Raw genomic sequence first — 27920 nt, 5'->3', positions numbered from 1 at the left:
AGTAGCCCAAGAACTCTTGAAAGAATCTTCCAGGTGAGTTAGGGGGAGCCAAGAAGTAGCCTGAGAATTCTTGAAAAAATCTCCCAGGGTAAGCTGGGGATGCTTGGAAATATCAGAGTAACATGGGACAAGGATCAAGCAAATGCAAGGCTTAGAAGTATGATGGCAAGGAAAATGTAGCCACCTCCCCACCAGGTGGAAAACTGCTTGGGGCATTCTAAAATAGCAAAAAAGTATATGTATATCATATACCAGTTAAAACAATTCTTTAAACATGGGATATGTGGCCTGCCCCTGGGGCTCCCACATGGAGAATACTTTCTAGTTTGTCCTTGATCAGTGGTAAGCAGGCACCAGCTGCTGGCCTAGTTTATCTTGGTTCTATGAGAAAACACAAAACACCTGTTTGTTAATCACCTGTTCAGAGAGACTATGTGGGTCAGAGTCTGCTTGAGGCCCTCAGCCCAGAATGCTGTCATCACCTGAGGCTCTTAGCTCAGAAGGCTGTTGGCCCCTGGATAGTCCCACTTTGCTGTTCTATCTGGATGTTTCCTTCTTAATGCCTTCAGTGCCGCCTGGGAGGGGGTCTTTACAGCTGAGGTGGTCTCGGTAACCAACAACAAGCAATGGATAAAAGCCTCTCTATTCAATAAATGGTGCTGGGATAACTGGCTTGCCATACGCAGCAGATTAAAACTGGGCCTCTACATTTCACCACATAAAAAATTAACTCAAAATCCATCAAACATTTCAGTGTAAGACCTGAACCTATAGCAATCCTGGAAGAAAATATCGGAAATACTCTTTTAGACATTGGCCTTGGCAAATAATTTTTGGCTAAATCCCCAAAAGCTATTGCAGCAAAAACAAAAATAGATAAGCGAGAGATAATTAAAATAAAGAGCTCCTGCACAGCAAAATAAATTAGCAAAAGGGTAAACAACCTGCAGAATGAGAAAAGATATTTGCAAACTATGAATTTGACAAAGGCCTAACATCCAGAATCCATAGGGAACTTAAACCAACATGCAAAAACCAAATGACCCCACTAAAAAATGGGCAAAGGACATGAACAGACAATTCTCAAAAGAAGGCATAATAATGGTTGACAAACATATGAAAAAATGCTCAGTATCACTAATCATCAGAAAATGAAAAGCAAACTACAGTGAGATACCATCTCACATCAGTCAGAATGTTATTAAAAAGTCAGAAAACGACAGATGCTGATGAGACTGCAGAGAAAAGGGAGGACTTATACACTGTTAGTGGGAATGTAAATTAGTTCAGTCAGTGTGGGAAGCAGTCTGGCGATTTCTCAAAAAATTGAAAACAGAGCTACCATTCAACCCAGCAATCCCATTACTGGTATGTTCCCAAAAGAAAATTATTTTATAAAAAAAAGACACACACACTCATCTGTTCATTGCAGCACTATTCACAATAGTAAAGATATGGAATCAACCAGTTTCCCATCAAGTATAGGTTAGATGAAGAAAATGTGTTATATATACACTATGGAATACTATGTAACCATTAAAAAAAGAGAATAGCATCCTGTCATTTGCACCAATGTATATGGAGCTAATGTAGGAACAGAAAATTGAATACTGCACATTCTCAGGTATAAGTGGGACCAAAACATTGGGCACACATACGCATAAAGATCGGAACAACAGATACTGTGGACCACTGAGAGCGAGGAAGAATATGAGGAGGGCTAAAAAGCTACCTGTTGAGTACTATGTTCACTGCCTGGGTGATGGCATCTGTGACCTCAAACCTCAGAATCAAAATTTTCCCATATAATAAACCTGTGTACCCCCTTTATCTAAAACAAAAATTGAAAATTTAAAAAAGAATTCAATAAAATGAATAAAAAATAGTGGCTGGACATTGCATAAATGTAAATAATTCTGAGTTATATGGAGTGTGGAGATATTGCCTGGGTGAAGACTTCCTTCTTGCCTCTCTTTTCTAGAATAGAGCACCTACTCTTCATAACTCACATGCCATTTTATCTTCTTTTATTTTCAGCATGTAGATAGAGAGAACTTTTGGTCTCAGGCCTGATTTTTATCTTAGAACATACTAATCTATTTTACTTTTGAAATAAGTTCTAATATTTTTAACCAATAGATAATATATTAGTTAAGCTATGCTGAAGTGACAGCCCTCACCTATAAAGGTCTTACATGAACCAAGGTTTATTTTGCTCCCAAATAAGGGTCTATTCTGTGCTGCCTATGACTGTTGCTTACATCTCCTCATTATCCTCACTCCAGAGACCTTGAAGGACAGAATAGCCACCAGTTACAACATTGTGGTGACTACAGCAGAGGAAAAAAAATTCTGCAGAAGGACACACTAGCTTTTAAAGATGCTTGTTAAAAGAGACTAATATCTCTTTCCCTTACCCTTACATTTTGGCAGTAAAAGTCACATGGCAACCTGCTGGCAACAGGATAGTGAGGGAGAGGAATAAAATATTTTCAAAAAGTAATATAATCTAACATGGTTAAATAAAAATTCAGGAGAATAATTTGTACATGCTTTTTGTATTAAAGGTAAGCCAAATGAATTATTTAGTAAGGAAATTGTTTCTACATCAAAGGAAAATAAATGCAAATGCTTGTATTAGAAAGGCACCACATCTGGCTCTCAAAAAAGAAGCGATTCTGTAACTTCTTTTCAATAGCAGGTGAATGCAAAATTTGGCAGCTTTTTATTTTGCAAAACAGATAATGTTCTGGAAAGTTACATTCATATTATATAAAAATAATAATGCTTTCTGATTTTTACAAAGACCCTGATTGCTATTATGCTAAGGATATGGTGGAGGAAAAGAAAGTTTTGCAGCCTTTCATGGGTGACTTTATTCAGGGCCAAACAAATAAAGATAATTGACATTATATTTGCTTTTACATCTGATTAGTCATAGTGGTAAACCTCACTTAAAATACAGAACTTTTTATCCTTGTGTATAAAACAGCAAACTCAGCAAACCTCAGTGAATAGAAGTCTTAATTTTGAGGCTTCATTGCTTTTGTGTTATTGATTAAAGAGCTTCTTAAATTGGTTACACAAGAAAAATGTCTATAGAAGGAAGAATGACTACATATATACAAGTCTAAATGCTAGTATCTGTTTTGCTTTTCTAAGAAATCTGAACCATTACATCATTGCCTTGTATCCAGCATCTTCTTACCTTTATTCTTTTCCATTCTTGCATAACACACAAGAACATTTACTATGCATCCTACTTGTTTTACAAGTGTGCAGTTGTTGGGTACTGTGCCATATCTCAGCATTTCAGTCCTGACTTCACTGTTTCCTGCCAACTGTATGCCCTCTGCTACCTATCCATAGCCTTCCAAATCAATTCTCAGTAGGTTCTCAGTACAACTGCCTCTAAGCCAAGTGGCAAAGTCAATAATCAATGCAGAATATTATTATATTATTTTGTTCATGATATCAAAACCATGTCTTCAGTAGTTCTATCAGACTTCTTGGATTTTCTATCAGCACAGTTATTTTAAATAGTCATTTCCCAAGTTTTATTCAGTTTTTGAAATACTGACATACTATGTGAATGGTAAGTGTCTTAAGCATGTCATGCTACCAAGGAGGTTTGACCAGGTGGGACCTAAAGTTCCTGAGGACAAAACATCGAAGTTGGGATTATATGAATGTGTCCCCACACTACTTGAGTGCAAAAACTGTGCTCTAATTTTCTCTGTATTTTCAATGCCTGCTACAAAATAAGCATTCAATAACTGTTAGTTATTGTATCTCTAGAAACTCAGATTTTGTATATGTTAGCATGCTTGATTCTCATGGAAAAAAACCCAATCCTTCTTTTGTATTATTGTCCTAGAAGGAAATAGAAAAACAAGCGTGAATATAATGAAATAAATAGGTACATATTGATATTGATCAACTGCTAATTGAGCAACAAATATTTAGAAAATGTTTCTCCAAAGTTATAGAGATATGCAAACTATAGTATTAAGCATATCTCAAAGACTTTTTTGTAGTAAAAAATGGCAAATAAAAGGAGTGGTCCAGATAGATGGTAAAGGCTGTGCCTAAACATTTCTATTACTGGAGGGTTACAAATGGCTTGAGACCACTGAACTAAACATGCCTTCATTGTAAACATGTGCGTTTTTCTCCAGATAATTCATATTACTAAGTTATAATTTTTCAAAGGTTAAAAACATGAAGTTTCTTGTTTTAAAATATAGATTTTATTTTATCAGGTATGCAGGTATGGTGATACCAATGGATCAGGAGAAGATTGTCATTAAATGATCCTTGACTGCCTCCAGTTCCTGAAAGGAGAGAGGAACACCACACCAAGGAGAGCCATGTGAGAGAACAAGGTTGGTCACAGGCGGAAAGAGTAAAAAGAAAAGCATGAGGACATTTATTGTCTTTTTGCTTCAATAGAAAAAATAGGCGAGGCAGAGTAAGCAGGGTACCAGACATGTCAGTTAAGAAGCCTCCACTTGATTGAAAACACTCGTCATTTTAGTTTTCCCAGTTGAGGTCTTAGATGTTGTACAGTGTAGAGTTACTGTGTTCTGTCTGAAATCTATGAGCATATTAAATGGTATTGCTTTTACCACAAATATTGGTATGATTTGCCTTGCCTTATTAGATCAACAGAATAATGAGTATACTAACTGCATAGTTGAGGCAGAACTATATCCTAAAAAGGTTTGAAAGAAATGGGATTCTTAGGGCATTAGAGAGCTAGAAAGAACAATTGTAATTATAAAAAGAAAAAGAGCAAAGAAAATGAGTTTTTAGTTAGTGAAGGATGAATTTGGAGACTTTCAGAAGAGGAACCATATGAAGATGTTTTCGTATAGCCTTGTGCTGTGAAGTACGTATAATGTATGGACAAATTTCATATTCCATGCAAAACGGTCTCTTTCGCCTTTGGAGAGAGTGGATTTAGGGGAAAAGAAGTATTGTCTGATTCAAAATAAGGAGGCTTAAAAAAGGTCATGGATAATGATTGCATTTTCTACTTCCTATAAAAGTTTAATATCTTTGGTTGGGCATTGTGGATCACATCCTGTAATCCCAGAACATTGGGAGGCTTAGGTGGGTGGGATCAGTTGAGTTTAAAATTGGAGACCAACCTGGGCAACATAACAAAACCTTGTCTCTACAAAAATAAATAAATAAATAAATAAATAAATAAATAAATAAGCCAGGTTGGTGGCGTATACCTGTGATTTCAGCTACTCGAGAGACTAAGATGGGAGGATTGCTTGAGCTGGGAGGTGGAGGCTGCAGTGAGCCCTGATCGCACCACTGCACTTCAGCCTGGGTGACAGCAAGACCCAGTCTCAAAAGAGCAAAACAAAACAAAAAAGATTAATATCTTTAAGCAAGCTTCACATAGCAAATAGTTGCCATCATTGGGCCTAAACCTTTTGTTAATTTTTGAAGCAGGTAATAGAACTGAAATATCAAGGCGTTGTCCATCAAAAACTGAAAACCATTAATTAATCTGACTTGCCTTGTACTTCATATTTCTATTGTTCCCTCTTATTTCCTGGATAACTTAAGTGCATGTAACATTTAAAGTTTTTGCTAACAACCACCAAAAATAAGCACCAGTCTCATTTTTAAACTGAGCTTTTTGTTAGCAGTATTATTTTTTTTTCCCATTCCTGTAAGTCTTACTCTAGAATTAACTATTTCTAGGTATTCATTTATCTATGCATTTCTGTCAATCATGCTAATCCATATATTTCAAATGATACCACTTTTTAAGTCCTTGAATGTTCTTAATTAACTTGATATGAAAAATATGGGAATTCTTTTGACAGCTTGTTACCTACCATCAGAGTGAGTGGAGAAAGAATGTATTTCAGTGCTTTTCATAGCTATCTTGGTCCGTAAACTTTCCAGAAGTTGATAATCATATTTATCACAGGCAAAACACTCTGAGAACTCTATGGAGGAAATGGTTCTTTAGTCTTGGTGTTTGTTACCTCTGGCTTTTATGGATATTATTCTGTCTGTCACATATTTCAGTTTTATCCTTAGCTGCCTTTGATTAAGATAACAAAGATTCCCTGTCCCGTGGCTTACTGAATTGCATTTGTTTATAGTTATGCAATGTTCATTTGCTACTTTGGTAATTGCCTGGATGATAAAAACTTTATATTTAGGTGGAAGGTGGAGTATTTGGTAATTGTTGCATTTTTCATTAAAGTCTTGAGAATTCCTATTGGATAACCTTATAAAAGAAATGAATAGAAGAAAACCAAAAGGCAAGATGGGTATTTAACAAGCTCATTTGAACTTTATTTTCCAAGTAATGATGTTGTTGCCAAAGACATTCAAAACACCCTCTTAGGAAGTTTTGTAAACACTTTTCGAGAAAACTTACATTTTCCTCATAAGGAAATGAGACATTTTGCTTGTAAAATCAAAATTATAATACCTTGTAATGAACTACTACACAGGTGTAGTTCCTTATGACAACAAAATTATAATTATAGGCAAACAGCTGGATGCATTCTGACTTGGTTCATTTTTGTCTGGGAGATGTTTTAAGGAATAAAGGGAAAACAACAATGCTTTATTTTTTCCTTTAACATCTTATGGCTTTTAAAAAAATGATACAACTCAAAACAAATATTCCAATGAACACTTTACCTAAAAGAAAATTAATTGAACTAGAGAATGAGTTTTACTGCATCAATTAGTAAAAATAATCTTTAAAAGTACTTGCCATCTTTTAAATAATAGGATAATATTCATCGTTTGTCCAAAGACAAATTGTTTTATTTTTTAAACTCAGGAGATAATATGAGGCTCTATTTTATCCAACTATTTTAGAGGCATAATGAAAAATTTAATTTAATTCTCTAATAGAGTTTGTGACTAAATGAAGTGTCTGTTTTTTATGAGTAACTTCATGGACTGAATTGTGTCTCCCCAAAATTCGTATGTTGAATCTCTACCCACTCATGTGCCTATATTAAACATAAAGCCTTTTAGGAAATAACTGAGGTTAAATTAGGTTGTAAGTGTAGGGACAGATCTAATAGAATTGGTGTCCTGATAAGGCTAACAGTCTTTGTGTATGGACAGCTCTCTCTCTCTCCATGCACATGCATCAAAGAAAGACGCTGTGAAAACACAGAAAGGAGGAGGCCATCTGAAAGCCAGAAAGGCAGTACTCCCCAGAATAAGCCCATGCTGGCACCCTGATCTTGGATTTTAGCCTCCAGAACTGTGAGAAAATGAATTCCAATGATTTAAGCCATCTAGTCTGTGGCATTCTGTTATGGCAGCCTGAGCTGACTGATACAGTGGGATTAATCGAGGTTTATGGGATTATTGGCATATTTGACCTACTTAAAATCCCTGCTATGTATACCACACAATCATGCCATTATCCCCTGAAAAATCTCATAGTGTTTTGCCCTAAGGTTTAAAAACAGAGGGAAACTTATTTTAGTGTTTAATAAATCCACCTTAGCCAGGGAGTTTGCTTTGGGTTTCCTTCCATACTTCTGCTGTGTGTGAAATGAACTAGACGTTTTTCCTATTTGCCGGTATTTCCAATCTGATGTGGTAGAATCGGTGGGAGTAGATGCTGTTGCTTCCAGCTAGGGAGGCCTTTCTCATAGTCTTCTTACTTTAGAGCAAAGTTTCCCAAATTTGAATGTGAATATAAATCACCAGGGCATCTTGCTAGCGCTCACCTGAGATTGCACATATTGATCTGGGGAAGCTGAGGTGGCTACTCTGTGGAGCAGACTTTCAATATAAAGAATTAAGAGTGTCCCACGTATCACTAAAAACAAACAAACAAACAAACAAACAAACAAACAAACAAACAAAAAACCACAAAACATGTTTCCCCCTTGAAAACCAGAGTTGCTTTTGTTCCAAATCATGTACTCCAAATTACCCAAAGTGGAGGTCTAAACAGACCAACTTCCTCAGATGACTGTGCCCTTTGAGTTGGATGATAGATATTTAGGAAGTGCTTAAAACTTCCTAGAAATGCGTACTCATTAAAGAAAAAACTGGGGAGGGGCGCGCACTTGTTCCTTGTCCTTGGGCAGTTTGACAGGTTAATCCTCATCCTGGGTTCAGAAATATCCAGTCACCATCCAGGAGTCCTGAGAGTAAGTCCAGTTTCTGCTTTTATTTAGACAGTTTCTGCTACCACTCAGGTAGGTTGGCTGCAAGACATCCCACAGAAGAGCCAGTAGGTTTATGTCTCTGGGTCAGGACAGCAATCCTGGGAAAGATCCTGGAGGATTCTCCAAGAGAGAATGGGTGGATAATAGATGCAGCTTGATTTATAACATTTAACTTTTGAGAAAAGTATGTATGAGTCTCCATTTGAATCCTTATTCTAATGCATGCAGATTTTAGGGCCAGGATTATTTGTAATTTTTTATCTGTACTTCCCTCCAAACACCAGAAAATCAAATCTTATTTTAATTTGTAGCAGTAAGAGATAGAAAATTCAGGAGAAGATATTTATAGAATTTTAGGTCCTGGTTAAGGTAATTTTAAGAAAGATCGTGATAGGCAGGAAATTGATTGGAATTTGGGGAAGTTTATAAAAACAGTAGCTAAGGAATGGTGGTTATAGCAGGGCGAAGGTCTTAAACCAAGGATTGATATGAAAGCTGTTTGTTTTATAAGTAAAATAGTTGTTCTACAATTGTTTTCAGTCAGGAAGGATGTGATCATTTGGACATTTTCACCTCAGAAATCCCACTTGTTCCCCTGGCTCTTGGCACCTCTACTAAGAGGCTGCTTTTGGCTGTGGCCATAGCTGAAAATCCAGATAATTGGTCTTGACTCCAGAACACATAGGAGATGGCATAGGCTATGGCAGTTTACAGCCATAGGTTGCAGAGTCACCAATGGATGTCACGATTGAAGGTGCAGTTTGAGAAGCCTTTCTGAGCAAGCTATTTAAATAGCTTTCTGCCTGGTGGCTGCCCTGGACACCCCACCAGCCACATATGGGTATGGTATCTAGACAGAGTTACTGCAAGGAAAATCAAAACACAGGTGCTTGGGAAGGTGAAAACGCAAAGGCAGCCTACCTCCTCAGAATAGTAGAGGCTTTGTGATTAGCCAACACGTAGGGAGCCAACATGTTAAGTGATTAGCCAACATGTAGGGAAACATAGTTTTCTAAGCTCCTACATGTCCATTAACTAAGTTGATCTAACCAACTTTGGAACGTGGCTTAGCCACCCTAGATTGCACAGAGGAGCAAGCAGTGACTCAAAGATAGGCCTGTGCTAATTTTGAGCCCAGGCTATTTCTGTTGTCCCACTGGCTTTCTGGCATGGAGCAAAGCCCATCTGGCTTGGGTTCTCTGGCAAATAGGCAGCTCTCTACAAAGTGTTTGGAGTGCTGGTCCAAGAGTTTTGGCTTTCCAGAGCAGCTCTCTAGCCCACAGTCTGTGGCCTTTTCTTGTTGCCCTAGCTGAGAATGCTGCCAGAGATAACTCTGGCTGACGTGGGGAGGAGGATGAGTCAAAAGTCTGGAAACTCAGCACATAAAGAAAAAGCAACACAGCATCAACATAAAATCAGGATAAGCAAAATAACTACTCTTTGTGGCTGGTTAGTCATGTGGGGCCCAGGTCCAGGTCTGAGATGGACTGAACACATTTTTGTGTTAATATTTCACATAAAGTCCAGGGCCTAGATGCCCTAAAGTTATACCGAGCACAGAGTCTGACCAGTCTGCCAGTTGTCACAACTAAGAAAGGGAGCACTAATGACATCTAATTGGTAGAGGTCGTGGATGCTGCCAAACATCCAATCAGGAATGGTCAGCCTCTGCCACGGTGAAGTTTGTGTGCCAACTTGACTGAGCCACAGGGTACCCAGGTGTTTGGTTAAATATTATTTCTGGGAGTGTCTATGAGGATATTTCTAAGCGTTAATAACATTTGAGTTGGTAGACTGAATAAGCCCTCCCTCATGTAGGGATGCTTCAGCCAATTCCTTGAAAGTGTAAGTAAAATAAAAGAATGAGTAAGAAAGAATTCTTTTTCTCTACCTATCTTTGAGATGGTACATCAGTTTTCTGCCTCAGACCTAGATTCAGGCTGGAACTTGGACCTCTTAGACTCCATAACTGCAAAAGCCAAATCTCTGATAAATCTCCCTCTCTGTTTCTCTCTCTCTCTCTCTCTCTCTCTCTCTCTTTATATATATCTGTATGTATCTATCATCTACCTATCTCACTTCCTATTCTATTTTTCAGGAGAACCCAGAAAAATATAGCCCTTCATGGCAACAACAACAAAGTATCTGGTCCAAAGGTCAATAGTGCCAAAATTCAGAAAGCCTGTTCTGCCATCTTTGTTCCATTACCTACTTGTTTTTACTATTGTTCACGATAGAGGAAATGTTTTAGAATTTTTTTAGCACAAGAACAGGAAAGCATATTGGTTTCAATTCTCAGATCTGGGCTAAGCTCAAGGAATAGGCTATCATGTGTCAGAGTTTCTTGTTTCTCTGCTTAGAAGATTATTTTTAAGTTATATGACAGAACACAGCTGGGTGTGGTGGCTCACGCCTGTAATCCCAACACTTTGGGAGACCAAAGTGGGTGGATCACTTGAGGTCAGGAGTTCAAGACCAGCCTGGCCAACATGGCAAAACCCTGTCTCTACTAAAAAGACAAAAATTAGCTGGGCATAGGGGTGTGCATCTGTAATTCCAGCTACTCAGGAGGCTGAGATATGGGAATTGCTTGAACCTCAGAGATGGAGGTTGCAGAGAGCAGAGATCATGCCACTCCAGCCTGGGTGATGGAATGAGAGTCTCTCAAAAGAAAAAAAAGATGTATAACACAACAGTGTCTGAACAGAAGCATTTAAAACTATGTCTGTTACACATATGAGCATTGCACCCCAGGAAATACAAAGAGAATAATTATGGTCAAAGCATGTAGTCCAGTCATAAGCCAAGATTCAAGAATTTCCAAATTGAACCAAAGGAACTGATTTCTTTGCCAATTCGAAGAATGCACAGATCCAGACAAAAGGGCAGGATGTGGTGGCTGTCATCCCAGCACTTTGGGAGGCTAAGGCAGGTGGATCACTTGAGGTCAGGAGTTCAAGACCAGCCTGGCCAACATGGTGAAACCCCATCTCTACTGAAAATACAAAAATTAACAGGGTATGGTGTCACGTGCCTGTAGTCTCTGCTACTCAGAAGGCAGAGGTCGGAGAATTGCTTGAACCCAGTAAGTGGAGGTTGCAGTGAGCAGAGATCGTGTCACTATACTCCCCAGCCTGGGTGACAGAGCAAGACTCTGTCTCAGTGGGAGAAAAAAAAAAGAAACAGATATAAGAATATTAACCAAATCATGATAATTTGTTGATTTGTTTCCACTTTATTTCTGTATTTATGTTTGTAATATTAAAAGTCCCAGAAAGTTTTGTGGTGACACTTTTCTCCTAGGCTAGCAAAAGTTTCTCCTTGGGGTCCAACATTATATCTAAGCCAAGTCTTCTTTATTTTGAACTAATGACTGTCCACCATCATGGAAACTCTAGGGGAGGAAGTTTTAAGACCTTAATTGCATGGCTTAGTGGTTTCTGCTCATCTAGGAACTAGAACAAGGAGGACTCTGCCAATTTTTGGAGTTTCTTACCAAATATAGTATGAAGTGGCTTTTGGCAGAGGTAAGCTGTGAAAAATTCTGCTTCATTTGTTGAAGGTTTTTTGAATACAATCTGATAAACAGTTTTCTCCCCTCCTTTTTTTTTTTTCTTTTTGGGGACAAAGTCTCACTTTGTCACTCAGGTTGGAGTGCAGTGGTATGATCTTGGCTCACTGTGACCTCTGCCTCCCAGGTTCAAGTGATTCTTGAGTAGCTGAAATTACAGGTGCACACCACCATGCCTGGCTTTTTTTTTTTTTTTTTTTTTTTTTTTTTTTTTTTTCATATTTTTAGTAGAGACGTAGTTTCATTATGTTAGCCAGGCTGGTCTCAAACTCCTGACCTCAGGTGATGCATCTGCCTCAGACTCCCAAAGTGTGGGATTGCAGGCATGAGCCACTGCACCCAGCCTTTTTCCTTTTGAATTAACTTTATAATTATCCCTCTTTTCCTGCAAAGAGATAGGTCAAAATTGACCTAAGGAACTATTTTGAAGGAAGACATCAGTTAATTGAGATAATAGATTCCCATTCAATTGCCTACAGTAGGGAATATAGGATTTTGTATCTCAACTATAATACCAGATATTAGATATCACTTAATAATGTCTCTTTATTCATAATTCCTTATGTGGTTTTTGAATATCATGGTAATGTTTTGGTCCCAATGAATAGAATGAGTATGTTCCAGATGATGAGATTTCTAGAAGAGATCTTCAGAAATAGAAAGCAAAATATCTGTGGGTTCAGCATAAGTACTGTCCCTTTCTTGTGAGAGCTGTAAAGCTGAGGCAGTCTCCGAATACTCATCATTATCCTAAGCAAGGTCTATTCTAAGCTCTTTTATATAAACATTTAGTCTCTAAAGCTAGCAAGCCTCCAAAACAATGTTTCTGTGCTAAAAGAAGGACTCAATGTGTCCTTTTGTGATATGCCGTGATAGCTTATTGTACATTTGTCTAATTTGCTTTATTAACCTTTGTCATTTACCTTTTCTGAGAAGTGTGGGAGATATGAATAGTGAAGTGTCGGATTAAGCAACACGCTTTAGCACAATGTTTAATGACAGTGTCAGACAACTAAATAATCTTTCATGGGAGAGATTGGCTGGTCCTTTTTGTGTTTATCTTACTTGGGTACCATTGAATTTCTTGAAACTGGATTAATATTATTTATCATCAAATTCAAAAAAAAATTTAGCCCCTATTTTTCTGCATATGTTTTTCTAGCCCATTTTCTATCCTTTATCCTTCTGAGACTTTATTATATATTCATTATTAATTTTTTCACAGCCATATAAGTCTCTGCTTATTTTTTGTCCATTTATTTCTCTCATAACTTTTTTCTGATTGGTAATTTCTATTGCTCTCCCTTCAGATTCATTGATTCTTTCTTCTGTCATCTCAAATATGCTATTGATCCCAATTAGTGAATAGTTGGTTCCGTTATTGCATCTTCTATTCAAAATTTCCATATTTATACTTTCTATCTATCTAATAAAATCTCAGTTTGTTGAGTCATTGTCATTGCAGGTTTCACACATTATGCCTGTTAAGTTTTTACCCTGTTAATAGATCTGTGCATAGGTTTTGGGCACACTTTCAAGATTCAGTCAGCCCTCAGTTCTTGTTTTGTTTTTGCTTTCCAAGGGGTTGTCTTGAGTTTCCCTATGTGGTCAGAAATGTGCAGACAGCTTTCATTCATTACCATAATCTCCCTGTGAAATACCTGATTGACCGTCACTCCTCACAACCAGAATAATAGAGATATGGGTTCTCCCCTTTCATTTCTTACTGATTGTGTTACTTTTAGCTGATAGATCCACAGCTTTCCCCTACTCCTGACCCATGTCCGTATCTTCTGACAACTCTGCCAATTTCCTAGGCAGTGACAAGTGCTGCAGCTGCCAACAAAACTGAAGGAAGGGGTAATCGAAGCATCCCCAAGTATGAAGGCTTTAGGCTCCTGCTGTTCTTCCCACCGCTACAGCAATTTCTAAATAATACATTATTCTCATATTTTTCTGCCTTTGAAGTCTTGAAATGATTGATTTTGAACATTGTGTCTAATTTGAGAGATTGAATATACAAAAGGGCAATGGCCAGATCATATAGGAAAACAGAACTCTGACCTACTACTCCTGCAAGAAGTATCCAGGAAAACACACTATAGCTGCTGTAGCAATAGACCCAGAATGGTCAGGACTTTCCTATTTTTGCTTTTTTCTATTTTCTTTGAGGATCAACTGTACAACACAGTCACATAGAAGTCCCTCCTCTAGTTAGCTAGCCCACCTTCCATGCCAAAAACCTCTAATCAGAGTATCACTGAAGCCTTTATTTCTTTTCAGTATAAAGCTTTCCCATTTATCTGTCTGTCTCTGAGACTCTGTCAAATACAAAAAAAAAAAAAAAAAAAAAAAAAGTGCGTCTGACTTTCTTGTTATAGCAAAGTCTGAACCATTACCTATTCGTTCTCATTTGTGTGGACCTGGTTTATTTCCACAACTTTTATGCTCATTTGTTGTATAGAGTAGTCATGCAGTTACAGCTGGCATTTCTTTCCCTAAGATTTTCTTTTAACAGAAAAGTAGAAAATCCTTCTTGAAGTTCAAATGTTAAATGGGCACTTTGTCCTAAGAGAACATTCATTGTTTTTATTTTTATTTTTCCCTTTACTTCATAAGCTATTTCAGGACAATCATGTTTTGTTTCTAAGTCCCTTCTGCTTACAGTATCTGTGGGATCTTGAGAGGCTTATTTCTTGGTGCTTTAATGAATTGGGTAGAAGGATGTAATTGTTTTATATCACTGTAAATTCATTAGTTTGAGAGGTCTATGTCTAACCTGTTCTACATCTCATTTAAAATGCTCCATGAGTGGTTAAATGTCTGTTGTAGTATGTCGAATTTTGCTCCAATTCATTATCCCAAAAGATATGCTTAATTTCTAACCCCTAGTATCTGTGAATAGGAACCTGTATATGAATAAAGTATTTGCAGATATGGTCAAAGTAAAATGAGGTTCTATTTGAATAAGATGGGCTCAATGAAAAGTAGTTGGCTCTCAGATGCAATGTAAGCTGACTACATCGTGGTCAGACTCGCCAATAGGGAGCTCAGAGATACTCACAGAAACATACTGCTGAAGTTTGGGAAGCTCAAGCTATGGCAGAAAAAGAATTTTGACAGATTCTGGAGAAGATTGTCATCAATCTATTATCAAAAAAAAAAAAAAAAAAAAAACAGAAAAGCTGTTAATCAAGCAAAATATGGTTACTAGTTTTATAGCAATATGAGCAAATGCCACTTTTAGAGTATTAATAGTATGTTGAAAAGGGAAAATCAGTACAGAATATTTATAGGATTTTATAACTTTTTTCTGGGTAATTTTAAGAAATTCTCATTTAGGCAGAGAAGTGACTGAGAATAGGCATAACTGATACAATTACAGCTTTGGCTGTGTGGCTAGACGAGGACAAGATGAAGGTATTGAAGCAAGGATTTAAGACCAAACTCTCAATCATGATGCGTTAGCCATTTTAGTTGGCTTAGAGCCTTACATTTCAGCAGTAATTATTCATGGAAAAAAGAAGCTAATTCATTTTTGCATACTTACCATATTGTTTAATATAGAAATAGAAAATTACGTTTGATTCAGAATGATTTAGTGAAGGATAAAAGAGGTATGTCTTTAAATTCTTAACATAAAGGACATTTCTGTTTAATGATTTCTTATCTTGCCAGAAATGTGTTTCTGTTGAAGGAGAATTCCATAAAAGAAGACTGGAGAAGTAAAAGGTGATGAATTTTGAAATTCAGCTCCTTTCCCCTTGAATTTAAAAGGAAGAATGTCTTTTTAGCTATTCTCAATAGGCTATACTATTAGCAAGAAAGAAAAGGACCTTCAAAACTCCTTGCCTATAAATATAATATAATATTACATAATAGTAATTATGAAGTGATGCTGCACTTTTTAAAACATCTAACAAATATATTCTGAGACTATTACACTCTTTTTCAAATGCTTTGGATGAATTCCACAAAGTTTGCATTTGATTCTCATATTCCATTTGTGTTACAAAAGAATATTCAATAAGCTACTTTAAATAATTACATTATAAAATATTCAAATGTCAGTAAATCCTACTTTTATTTTTCTATTAAATGCTGAATAGTTTCTAGCTTATTTACATGTAAGCAAAGTTATACACTAACTCCAAGACCAATTATTTTATAACATTGTATAGCAAGATTTAATAGTGACTTCTCTATAAAAATACATTTTAGAAACAGGTCACTATGTAAACTTTGACAGGTGAATCAGAAGTATAAATAGTTGAATAATATTTCTATATTAAAACTCTATTCATTTTAACTTACATAAAAGTTTTCTCAATACTTGGCTCTATGAAAATAAAAATCAAAGTATCATCCAAAAAATTGATGGTAACCCTACATCATAAATATGTGTCTGGATACATAAATTCATTTTGAAAAACATCTGTTCCATTAAAATATAAATTTCCAATAATATTTTATTTTTTATCATTTATATTTAAACAATTAAACATTTGTATTATGTTAGTCAATTATTATATAATGTACAATGATAACACGCTAAGATGGTTAGTGTCAGAATAATTGTTTTTCATTAAAATCTTTTTATATGTACACACACAAACACATATGCATGTACCGTTATAAACAACAACAAAAACACATAAAAACAAAAACAGAAAACTTAAATGGGTGATTTTTTAAAGTAACACACATTTTAAGGGCATTACAGTAAGCACATTCCTGGGAAAAATAGAGTGTGAATATGTGATTACAATTTTAAGAGAAAAATGTACAATTGCTTAGTGTTAATAAAGATACTGTTAGAGTTCTGCTCAAAACACAGAATGCATACATTGATAAAACAACTGTTTTACCTGTTTACATAAACTAATCAATATTTTTTAAGAGAATACAATAGAATCTGATTTTTTTTACAAGTAAAATTTGTGATGTTGGGAATATAATATCATAATCTTCCCATAAGAAGAAATTGAAAAATGTGACCTATGCATAAGATAATAATAGAGATTAACTCAGAGCTTACCTAGACTTAGGTAGGAGGAGATGAGAAATTTAAAAGAGCTCTTATAACCATACTCATGATGTTGGGGGAATAGTGGGTTCCTGATGAATAAAACTATGGAAACATGCAGCAGAAAGGTTAATAATTTTTTTAAAAATCTGGAATTCACAAAAATAAAATACTTAAAAATAAGTCTTATGTAGGCTTAACTGGGAATGGATATGATATAGAAAAGCCTACATATTTAAAGATGTGCAATAAGAATTATCTAATGTAAAAAACATATTTTAAAGATTTTAAAAAGACCCAAATCTCAGGGAAATACGAGAAAACATGAAAAGATTTAACAAACGTATGGTTTTTTAATTCAGAGAAATAAGGGAGAATGGGGTTGAAAACAAACATTTTTTTGAAAACTGTAACTACCTCCCAAATTCTCAAAGATATAAATCTACAGACTCACAGCAACTTGATAAAGAATAATTTTGTAACAACTATAAGCACATGGTCAATATGTGAAAATAAAAACAAAAGCAGTACAGAAACATTTAGAGAAATATTAATCACTAACCAGAAAAAAAAAAAAAAGACATAGATGTCAAGGTGGACGTCTCCATCCAGGAAATAAAATATATTTGAAAAATAAACACATTATCATGTAATTTCAGGATGAAAAAAACCTAAGAGTATTTTCTGCAAGAACTATCCAACAAGAAATGTTAATGGAATTCCTTCAAATTGAAATTAAAAGAACATATTTTGGAAACAATAGAAGACATCAGTAATGATACATATGAGGGTAAAATAAATAAGTAATTTTTGTTAATTTATTTTAAATGTCTAACACTGTTTGAATAAAAAATGATAAGACCATACTGTGAGTTTTTAATACATAAAGGTTCACTACATAAGAAAATTATAACATAAATGATGTAAATTGAAGGGTCTATACTGTTGCAAACTTCTATGTTTTAAGCAAATTTGTGTACTATTAACTCTAAAAAACGATAAAATTTAGAGATATATTTTAATCTCTAGGAAAAACATAAAGTAGTTAAAAAGCCAATAGATAAATTAAAGTGGAATTCTAAACATCTAAAACATTAATAACCCAAAATCAAATAATCAAAACAAAATGAGAAAAAGAGAAAGAACTGAAAAATAGAGGAAATGAATAGTAATATGTGGTGAACTTAATCCAAATATGTCAATAGATATATTTAATAACTGTCTAGATGAGACAATTAAAAAACAGAATAGATGTGAATGGAAAATAAAGGAAGATTCACTGAAATATAAATAGATAGTTTTAATCTAACAGTATGAAAAAAGATATTTCAGACAAATAGCATAGAAATACTGAGTGGCAAAGTAATATTATATACCAAATGTATTATACTAAAAAGTTAAATTAGGTAAATTAAATATATGATATAATAACCTTAGGACAAGAGTATTACCAGAGGAAAAAAGGAACAATTTCTAATATTAGAAGTTTAAATTTATTACAAATATTTAACAATCAGGTCTACATTTTGAATAATAGAACTTCAAAATGCATCAGCAAAAATTGAAAACCTTAAAGGGAAAACAGACAATTCAACAGTTATAACAGGATGTGATTGTCAGCACAGATTGCCATAACAAAATACCATAGACTGGGTGTCCTAAAACAACTGAAGTTTTTATTTTCTCACACTTGTGGAGTCTGGAAGTCCATGATCAGAATGTCAGTATGGCCAAGTTCTGGTGAAGTCTCTCCTTGTGCCTTGCAGATGTCTTCTGTCTGCGTCCCTACATGGGAAAACGTAATCTCTGTCTCTCTCACTCTCTCTCCTTGTGTGTCTGTGTGTGTATGTGTCCGTGCATGTGCATGCACCTCTTCTAATAAGACCTGAGTCCTATCAGATAGGGTTCAACCCTGATAAACTTATCTAACCTAAATTACCTCCTAAATACCCTATCTCTAGATACAGTCACATTGAGAGTTAAGGCTTCAAGATATGAATTTGAGGAGGGAAACAATTCAGTCCATAGCAAGGTAGTTTTGATGGTCTTATATCAACGATTTTAAAAATGACAAGACAAAAAATTTATTATAGGCATATAAAGTCAGAAAATGTATTTTAATTACTTTGAAATAATTGATAATATAAAGGAGAATACATCTGACACTTGGAACATAAACATTTTGTACAAGTATATACTGTATATTTACAAAATAGGGCATATACTAAGATAAAATTAGTCATAAAATTTTTGAAAGTTGAATTATAGATTATTTGTAGTATAGCAAAATTAATAATCAAACATTTTTGGGAAACCCTAGATATTTTTAAATTAAACAAAGAACTTTTATGTAATCAACAAATTGAATAAAAATGTATGAGAAATTAGAAAATACTTTGAACTGAATGATAATAGAAAATAATTTATAAAATTTGCAGAATTCATAGCTATATATTTCTGTATTTCAAAAAAGGAGAAAGACTGAAACTCAATTATTTAATATTCCACAATAAGTAGGTAGAAAAACAGGTACATTGTTGAAATTATGTCAAGGGTAGTGAGGAGCAGAGCCTACATGTTAACCTAAGAGGTTTAGATAAGCCTAATCATCAAATACAAATGTAGCTTCTAAATGGGGAGATTTTACAGTGCTTTTTGGTTGAATAATATTCCATTGTATATGTAGACTACATTTTTCTGTCATTTGCAACAACATGGATGGAACTGGAAGCCATTATTTGAAGTGAAATAAGTCAAACTGAAGAAGACAAATATCACATGTTCTCACTCCTGTATAGGAGCTTAAAAAGTGGATCTCAATGTGATACAGAATAGATTGGCCATTCCTAGAGGTGAAGAAGGTGATGAGGAAGTGGGAAAATTAAGGCAAAAAATATATAAATAAAAAAATAAAAATAAAGTATATTTATTACCACTGAATTATACACTTCAAAATGATAAAGATGTTAAATTACACATGTATGTTTTACCTCAATTTAAAAAATTGGAAAAACTAATATACTATTCAGTATGTATTTCTCAGTAGTTCTATTCAAATATATTGAAAAATAAGTATTGCAGAAATGAATATTGCCACAAGTAACAAGTATCAGAGCAAGAAATAAAGCTGTCATTCATTCCCCTGACTTGCATATATATATATATATATATATATATATATATATATATATATATATATTTATATTTATCTATCTATCTATCTATCTATCTATATTTATTTCTAATTCTGGTTTAAAGGAGGTTAACATGAATTTTTGCATATATGATTTTTGTCTTACACTGAATTACATTGATATCTTTTACTCACAAACACTTTATGTCAAAATTAAATATAGACGTGTGACAATTAACAATATAATTTTATGAGACTTCTTAGGTAAAAATAAGATACATATATATATATAAATATATATATATATATATATAATTGCATTTTAGATTTTGGGGTACATGTGAAGAACATGAAAGATTGTTGCATAGGTACATACATAGCAATGTGGTTTGCTGCCTTCCTCCTCATCACCTATATCTGGCATTTCTCCCCATGTTATCCCTCCCCAACTCCCCACTCCCTGCTGTCCCTCCACTAGATCCCCCCACAGACCCCAATGTGTGATGCTCCCCTCCCTGTGTCCATGTGTTCTCATTGTTCAACACCCGACTATGAGTGAGAACATGCAGTGTTTGATTTTCTGTTCTTGTGTCAGTTTGCTGACAATGATGGTTTCCAGGTTCATCCATGTCCCTACAAAGGACATCAACTCATCATTTTTTATGGCTGCATAGTATTCCACGGTGTATATTTGGCACATTTTCCCTGTCCAGTCTATCATCTATTGGGCATTTGGGTTGGTTCCAAGTCTTTGCTATTGTAAACAGTGCTGCAATGAACATTCATGTGCATGTGTCCTTATAGTAGAATAATTTATAATCCTTTGCATACATACCCAGTAATGGGATTGCTAGGTCAAATGGAATTTCTATTTCTAGATCCTTGAAGAATCGCCACACTGTCTTCCACAATGGTTGAACTAATTTTCACTCTCAACAGCAGTGTAAAAGTGTTCCTATTTCTCCACATCCTCTCTAGCATCTGTTGTCTCCAGATTTTTTAACGATCACTATTCTAACTGGCATGAGATGGTATCTCAATGTAGTTTTGATTTGCATTTCTCTAATGACCAGTGATGATAAGCATTTTTTCATATGTTTGTTGGCCTCATATATGTCTTCTTTTGGGAAGTGTCTGTTCATATCCTTCACCTAAATGGGTTTGTTTGTTTGTTTTTCTTGTAAATCTGTTTTAGTCCTTTGTAGATTCTGGATATTATCCCTTTGTCAGATGCATAGATTGCAAAATTTTTTTTCCCAATCTGTTGGTTGCCGGTTCACTCTAATGACTGTTTATTTTGTGTGCAGAAGCTCTGGAGTTTAATTAGGTCCCATTTGTCTATTTTGGCTTTTGTTGCCAGTGCTTTTGTTGTTTTAGTCATAAGTCCTTGCCTATGCCTATGTCCTGAATGGTTTTGCCTAAGTTTTCTTCTAGGATTTTTATGGTGTTAGGTCTTATGTTTAAGCCTTTAATCCATCTGGAGTTAATTGTAGTGTAAGGTGTCAGGAAGGGGTCCTGTTTCTGCTTTCTGCACATGGCTAGCCAGTTTTCCCAACGCCATTTATTAAACAGGGAATCCTTTCCCTATTGCTCGTTTTTATGAGGTTTATCAAAGATCAGATGGTTGTAGGTGGGTGGAGTTGCCTCCGAGGCCTCTGTTCTGTTCCATTGGTCTATATCTCTGTTTTGGTACCAGTACCATGCTGTTTTGATTACTATAGTTTTGAAAACAGACTGTTCATGCATTAAAATGAGAAGTGTACTTTAAAAAATCCCAGGTGACAACTTTTCTTGATATTTCCTATTTTCACAGGCAATTAAAATTGACTTTCTCACCTCTGGCTACTTTTTTTTTTTTTTTTCTGGTGGGAATACAGGAAGGAAAAACAATAAGACAAAAGGCATAAGGTTTACAGCCATGTGTCAGGAGCAAATAAAGTTGCAACTAATTATAAGAATTTGAAACCAACATATAGTTATTTTACAGGAATGTTTTGTGTTTTTATTTATGAAAAGTTATTTAAATCAGTGATATATAATCACAAAAAGGAAAAAACAATAAATGGTGGATTCAAAAAATTAAACCACCCAAAATTACTCACTTGTAAATTCATTGAAGATCAATATTATTCTAACTCTAAAATATTTAGTTGTTTCTTAGTTTAAACTATGTGTACATTTAATAATTTATTAACATAAATTTCTTGTCTTGGCTATTTAAATAATTTCAAAACTGTTGCTGTGATAAACATAATTAAAAACAAAAATCACGGATTGTCTCAATAGACACCAAAACATTTGCAATTTACGATTAAAACCCTCAGCAAAATTGGCACACAAGCAATGTATGTCAGTGTAAGAAAATCATCTATGATAAACCCACAGCCCACATAATACTGAAAAGGGAAAAGTTGAAAGCATTTCCTCTAAGATCTGAAGACAAAGATCCCTACTCTCACCACTTTTATTCAACATAGTACTGAAGTCTGAGCCAGAGCAATCAGAAAAGAGAAAGAAACAAAGGGCATCCAATTCCGTAGAGAGGAAGTCAAAGTGTGACTGTTTGCTGTTGATATGACTGTATACCCAGAAAACCCTAAAGACTCCTCCATAAAGCTCCTAGAACTGATAAATGAATTCGGCAAATTTTCAGGATACAAAATTACACAAATCAGTAGCTCTACGATGTACAAACAGCAACTAAACTGAGAAGTAAATAAAAACCTCAACCCCTTTTATAACAGCTGCAAAAATAAATAAGCAAACAAATAAATAAAATACTTAGGAATATGCCTAACCAAGAACGTGAAAGACCTCTACAAGGAAAACTATAAAACACTACTGAAGGAAATCATAGACAACGTGAACAAATGGAAACACATCCCATGCTCATGGATGGGTAGAATTGATATTGTGAAAATAACCATACTGCCAAAAGCAATCTACAAGTTAAATGCAATTCCCATCAAAATACCACCATCATTCTTCACAGAACTAAAAGAAACAATCCTGAGATTCATATGGAACCAAAAAAAGAGTCTATATAGCAAAATGAAGACTAAACAAAAGAACAAATTTGAAGCATCATATTATCAAATTTCAAACTATACTATAACGCCATAGTCACCAAAACAGCATAGTACTGGTATACAAAAAGCCATGTAGACCAATGGAACAAAATAGAGAACCCAGAAATAAATCCATATACAGCTAGTGCTTGACTTTCGACCACGGTCGGGACCGCGGAACAGTCGTAACACAATTTGGTAAGTTGAGTAGGCTATATGTACAGTTGAAATGGTGCATACGGAGATGGTAGTGCTGCCAGAACCTGGTCTGCACTGTCGTACACCCAGCTGGGCTATGTTTGCGCTGCCAGACGTGGAGCAGTTGTGGCTAGTGATTGTGGTCGTAAAGTCGAATGATCGTAAGTTGCATAGGTCGTAAGTCGATCAATACCTGTACTTACAGCCAACTGATCTTTGACAAAGCAACCAAAACAGAAAGTGGGGAAGGACACCCTATTTAACAGTTGGTGCTGGGATAATTGGCAAGTCACATGCAGGAGAAGGAAACTGGATCCTCATCCATCACTTTATACAAAAATCAACTCAACATGGATCAAGTACTTAAGTCTAAGACCTGAAACGATAAAAATTCTAGAAAATAACATAAGAAAAACCCTTCTAGACATTGCCTTAGGCAAAGACTTCATGACTAAGAGCCCAAAAGCAAATGAAACAAAAACAAAGATAAATGGGTGGAACTTAATTAAACTAAAGAGCTTGCGCAGAGCAAAAGAACAGTCAGCAGAGTAAACAGACAACCAACAGAATGGAAGAAAAGTTTCACAATCCATACATCAGACAAAGGGCTAATATCCAGAATCTATAAGGAACTCAAACATTTAGCAAGAAATAAACAAACAATTGAATCAGAAAGTGGGCTAAGAACATGAATAGACAATTCTCAAAAAAGTTATTCACATGGCCAACAAACATATGAAAAAATGCTCAACATCACTAATGATCAGGGAAATGCAAATCAAAACCACAATGTGGGTGGCGATTGGGGAGGACAAAAGAACACAATGTGATCCACCTTAAACCCACAAGAATGGCCATAATGAAAAACGAAATAGAAATAAAAAGAAACTTTGGCATGGATAAGGTGGGAAGGGAGCACTTCTACACTGCTGGTGGGCATCAAACTAGTACAACCATATAGAAAACAATTTGGAAATTCCTTAAAGAACTAAAAGTAGAACTACCATTTGATCCTGCAATCCCACTACTGGGTTTCTACCCAAAGGAAAAGAAGTGATTATTTAAAAAAAAAAAAAAAAAGATATTTGCATACGCATGTTAATGGCAGCCCAATTGCTAAAATATGGAACCAGCCAAAATGCCCATCAATCCATGAGTTGATAAAGAAACTGATATATAAATACAATGGAATACTACTCAGCCATAAAAATGAATGAACTAATGGCATTTATAGCAACCTGGATGGAATTTGAGACTACTATTTTAAGTGAAGTAACTCAGGAATGGAAAAAAGTAACTCAGGAATGTTGTATGTTCTCACTCATAATTGGGAGCTAAGTTATGAGGATGCAAAGGCATAAGAATGATACAATGGATTTGGGTACTCAAGGGGAAAGGGTGGGAAGAGGGTGAGAAATAAAAGGGTACAAATTGAGTTTAGTGTATACTGCTTGGGCAATTGGTGCACCAAAATCTCAGAAATCACTATGAAAGAATTTACTCATGTAACCAAATACCACATGTACCTCAAAAACCTATGGAAAATAAAAATAAAAATAAATAAACAAACTGTTCAGGGATAAATTGAGGTATGCTTTCCCAAATTTTACATGATTTTAAATCATTCTAATACTTTTTTCCTTCTACTCAGCACATCTGTTTCTCATATAAGTGCCCACCTATATTGTCAGAGTACTCTAGAGAAATAGAAGGAATATAATGTATATATTTATAGAAAGAGTTTTAAAGAATTGTTTCTCACTATTATGAAAGATGGCAAGTCCAAAATTTGTAAGGTGACCCAGGAAGAGATGATGCTACAGTTCAAGTCCAAAGACTATCTGCTGGCAGAATTCCCTCTTGCTGAAAGGATGGGGAGGTCAGTCTTCTGTTCTATTAAGGTCTTCAGCTTACTAGCAGAGGCCCACACACATTATGGAGGGCAGGCTACATTACTCAAAGTCCACCAATTTAAATGTTAACATCATCAAAAATACCGTTTTAGAAACAACCCAGATAACGTTCAACCACACATCTGAAGATGGTGGCCCAACCAGGTTGAAACATACAAATAACTATGATGAGTCTATACCTTGTCAACTTGACACCCATATACATATCCATAAACTATACTCTATCTCCAAATAAAATAACAAGATTATATTTTGACTTAGCATGATACAACTATTCTTTTCAAAGCAAAAAATACACGTCTTTCCCAAAAGAAGATGTAAAGTCTTCAAGTGATTTTTTATTCTTCTCCTGAAGTTTCTGTAACCTAAATAAGTTACATAAGAGTATAAGAGAATGTAGAAAATAAAGACATGACACACAAACACAGATGCACAGACCTGTAGGGAATCCATGAGCCCACACGTTGGTGCCAGAATGTAGGTATTCATGAGCCCCACGTTGGGCACCAGAATGTAGGGAGCCAGCCCCAAGTTTGGTGGTGACAAAAGAATGAGAAAAAGACAGATTAAAAGAGAAAGTGGGACCAGGGGGCCATCACTTTATTACTCTGGAGGTGACAGTGAAGGCCCTGAGCTCTGATCATCCACACTATTTATTGATTACCATCACTTTGATCTACAGGGTAGGGGTGGAGTGATGGTGGAGTGAATCAGTGAACCAGAAGTGACTCAGTGAGCTGAAACTGGTTTGTCATCCTAAGGATTGATAACAGTGGTGGTTTGGGAATTTCGCAAAACAAGAACATGTGGTTATCTTTAGTTTATTGTCTATGTACAGCTAATGGAACACTGACCTTAGAAGGAGCCTACAAGTCTGGTTACGTCATAATGCTGTGAAGGGGTTTTACGTCCTTTAGCACAATGTTTATGGTAACAGAGCCGAGGTCACCCTGTACTGGAACATGAGGCATGGAGAGGCCTTCCTGCCCAGAGGCCTCCTGTGGCCTTCTGCAGTTTGTTGTTCCTTATTTATATGTTACTCACAACCAATTTATGTAGGCACACTGTAAGTACTTTCTCCTCTGCTGTTTTTTCCAACACAGACCTATTCATAACAAAATAAGAATAAAATCTTGTGACAATTGCCATCTTCATTCCTGTAACTTTTTATAACTGATCACATGGTTGTAGCTGGTGTTTATAATTACCTTCTTCCACTACTCATTCTATGTTATTTTTGCTCTCAGCAAGAACTCAGCTAAGCATGATTCTTTACCTAGTGGGTGACCCAAACTTTTATTTGTAAAGAATCTGGGCCATCAGTAGTCCTACTGAATTGGATTGCTGCACTTTTCCATTGACTTTAATCACAGAGCATGGTAATATTAAGAGATATCCTAAGAGATCTGCTGAGTCCCAGACATATAGCAGTCCAGTTTCTCCTAGCTAATCAGGATCAATCACCTCTGCTACTACATTAACTCCCTTCTTTGATTGTTGACTCAGAGCCGTGAGAAGCCCAAAGTAGTCAGGTAGTAGCCTTCATACTAGCCTTAACTTCTAATTCAATAGAATCACCATTGTATCTTCTAGTAGAAGCATTCTTTTCTTCAAAACTAAGACTGATAAGGCAGAAAATCATAAGATTGTGGGAACAGGAAGCAAACATTTTGCAAGTGGGTTACTGGGATAATAGTGAGTTTTTCACTACCATTTCTACCCTTTGATTCTTGCACTTATGCATAATGACTATGGGAGAAAAATAACTACTCTTTAGACACTGATTCAGTAAACTTTGCCCCAGCCCTGCAAGGTTTGGCTTCATCTTGTTGGTGCTGTAGCTGAGTCTTCAAAAGGCCATTCCATCATTTTACCAAGCCAGATTCTTTAGAATGTTGGGGAACAGGGTAAGAACAGTGAACTCCATGAGCATAGGATGATTGTTGTATTTTATTTGCCATGAAGTGAGTTCCTTGAGCAGAAGCAATGTTGTGTGGAATACTGTGACAATTAATGAGGTATTCTGCAAGTCCACGGATACTAGTTTTAGCAAGAGCACTGCAAATAAGGAAGGCAAATCTGTATTTAAAGAAAATGTTTATTCTAGTAAGGCAAAATGTTGACCCTCCAAAATGGAGGCTGCCTAGTGTAATCAACCTGCCACCAGGTAGCTGATTGATCATTCAGAGAATATTAGGGATTTTTAACTACCATCCTACATCATGAGTCAAGAAAGGTACATGTGATATTTTCTTCAGATGACATGAAATCTTAACTACATTAAATTAAATCAACGGAATATGTGCCTTTGATCACTGTCAAACAAACTTCCAACTGTTTTTGGGTGAATCAGCCATAGAAAGCTGCTGCTGTGAGGACTATTTTTTTATGAAATTTAAAAAATTATCAACACTGAATTTTACTACCTACAGGAGGTGCTTAAAAATACCTAAAACACTTGGATAATACAATACACAAGTAATGATTTGGTCTTGTAGAAAGTTACCTTAAAATTCTAAGAAATAGAAGTGAGGTGAAGCAATATGGCCAAGCAGAAGCCTCCATTAATCATCCTTCTCACAAGAGCACCAAGTTGAACTATCCATTCAACAATACACATTGATAAGGACCAAAAATTAACTTAGGCACTAAGTCAGCTATGGTGGGATTAGAGCACAAAGCAGGCTTCTGGAGTCCCCAGTTCCAGGCATTGGCACTTCTGGACCTGTCCTGACCCAGAGAGGAGCCCACTTCCCTGAAAGGAGGGTCCTAGGCATTCACCTCAAGGTGATTGAGGAGCCCTTGTGCCTTAAATCAACATTGGC

Source organism: Saimiri boliviensis, chromosome 1 (assembly GCF_048565385.1).
Source record: "Saimiri boliviensis isolate mSaiBol1 chromosome 1, mSaiBol1.pri, whole genome shotgun sequence".
NCBI lineage: Eukaryota > Metazoa > Chordata > Mammalia > Primates > Cebidae > Saimiri > Saimiri boliviensis.
This window is presented reverse-complemented; position numbering follows the sequence as displayed.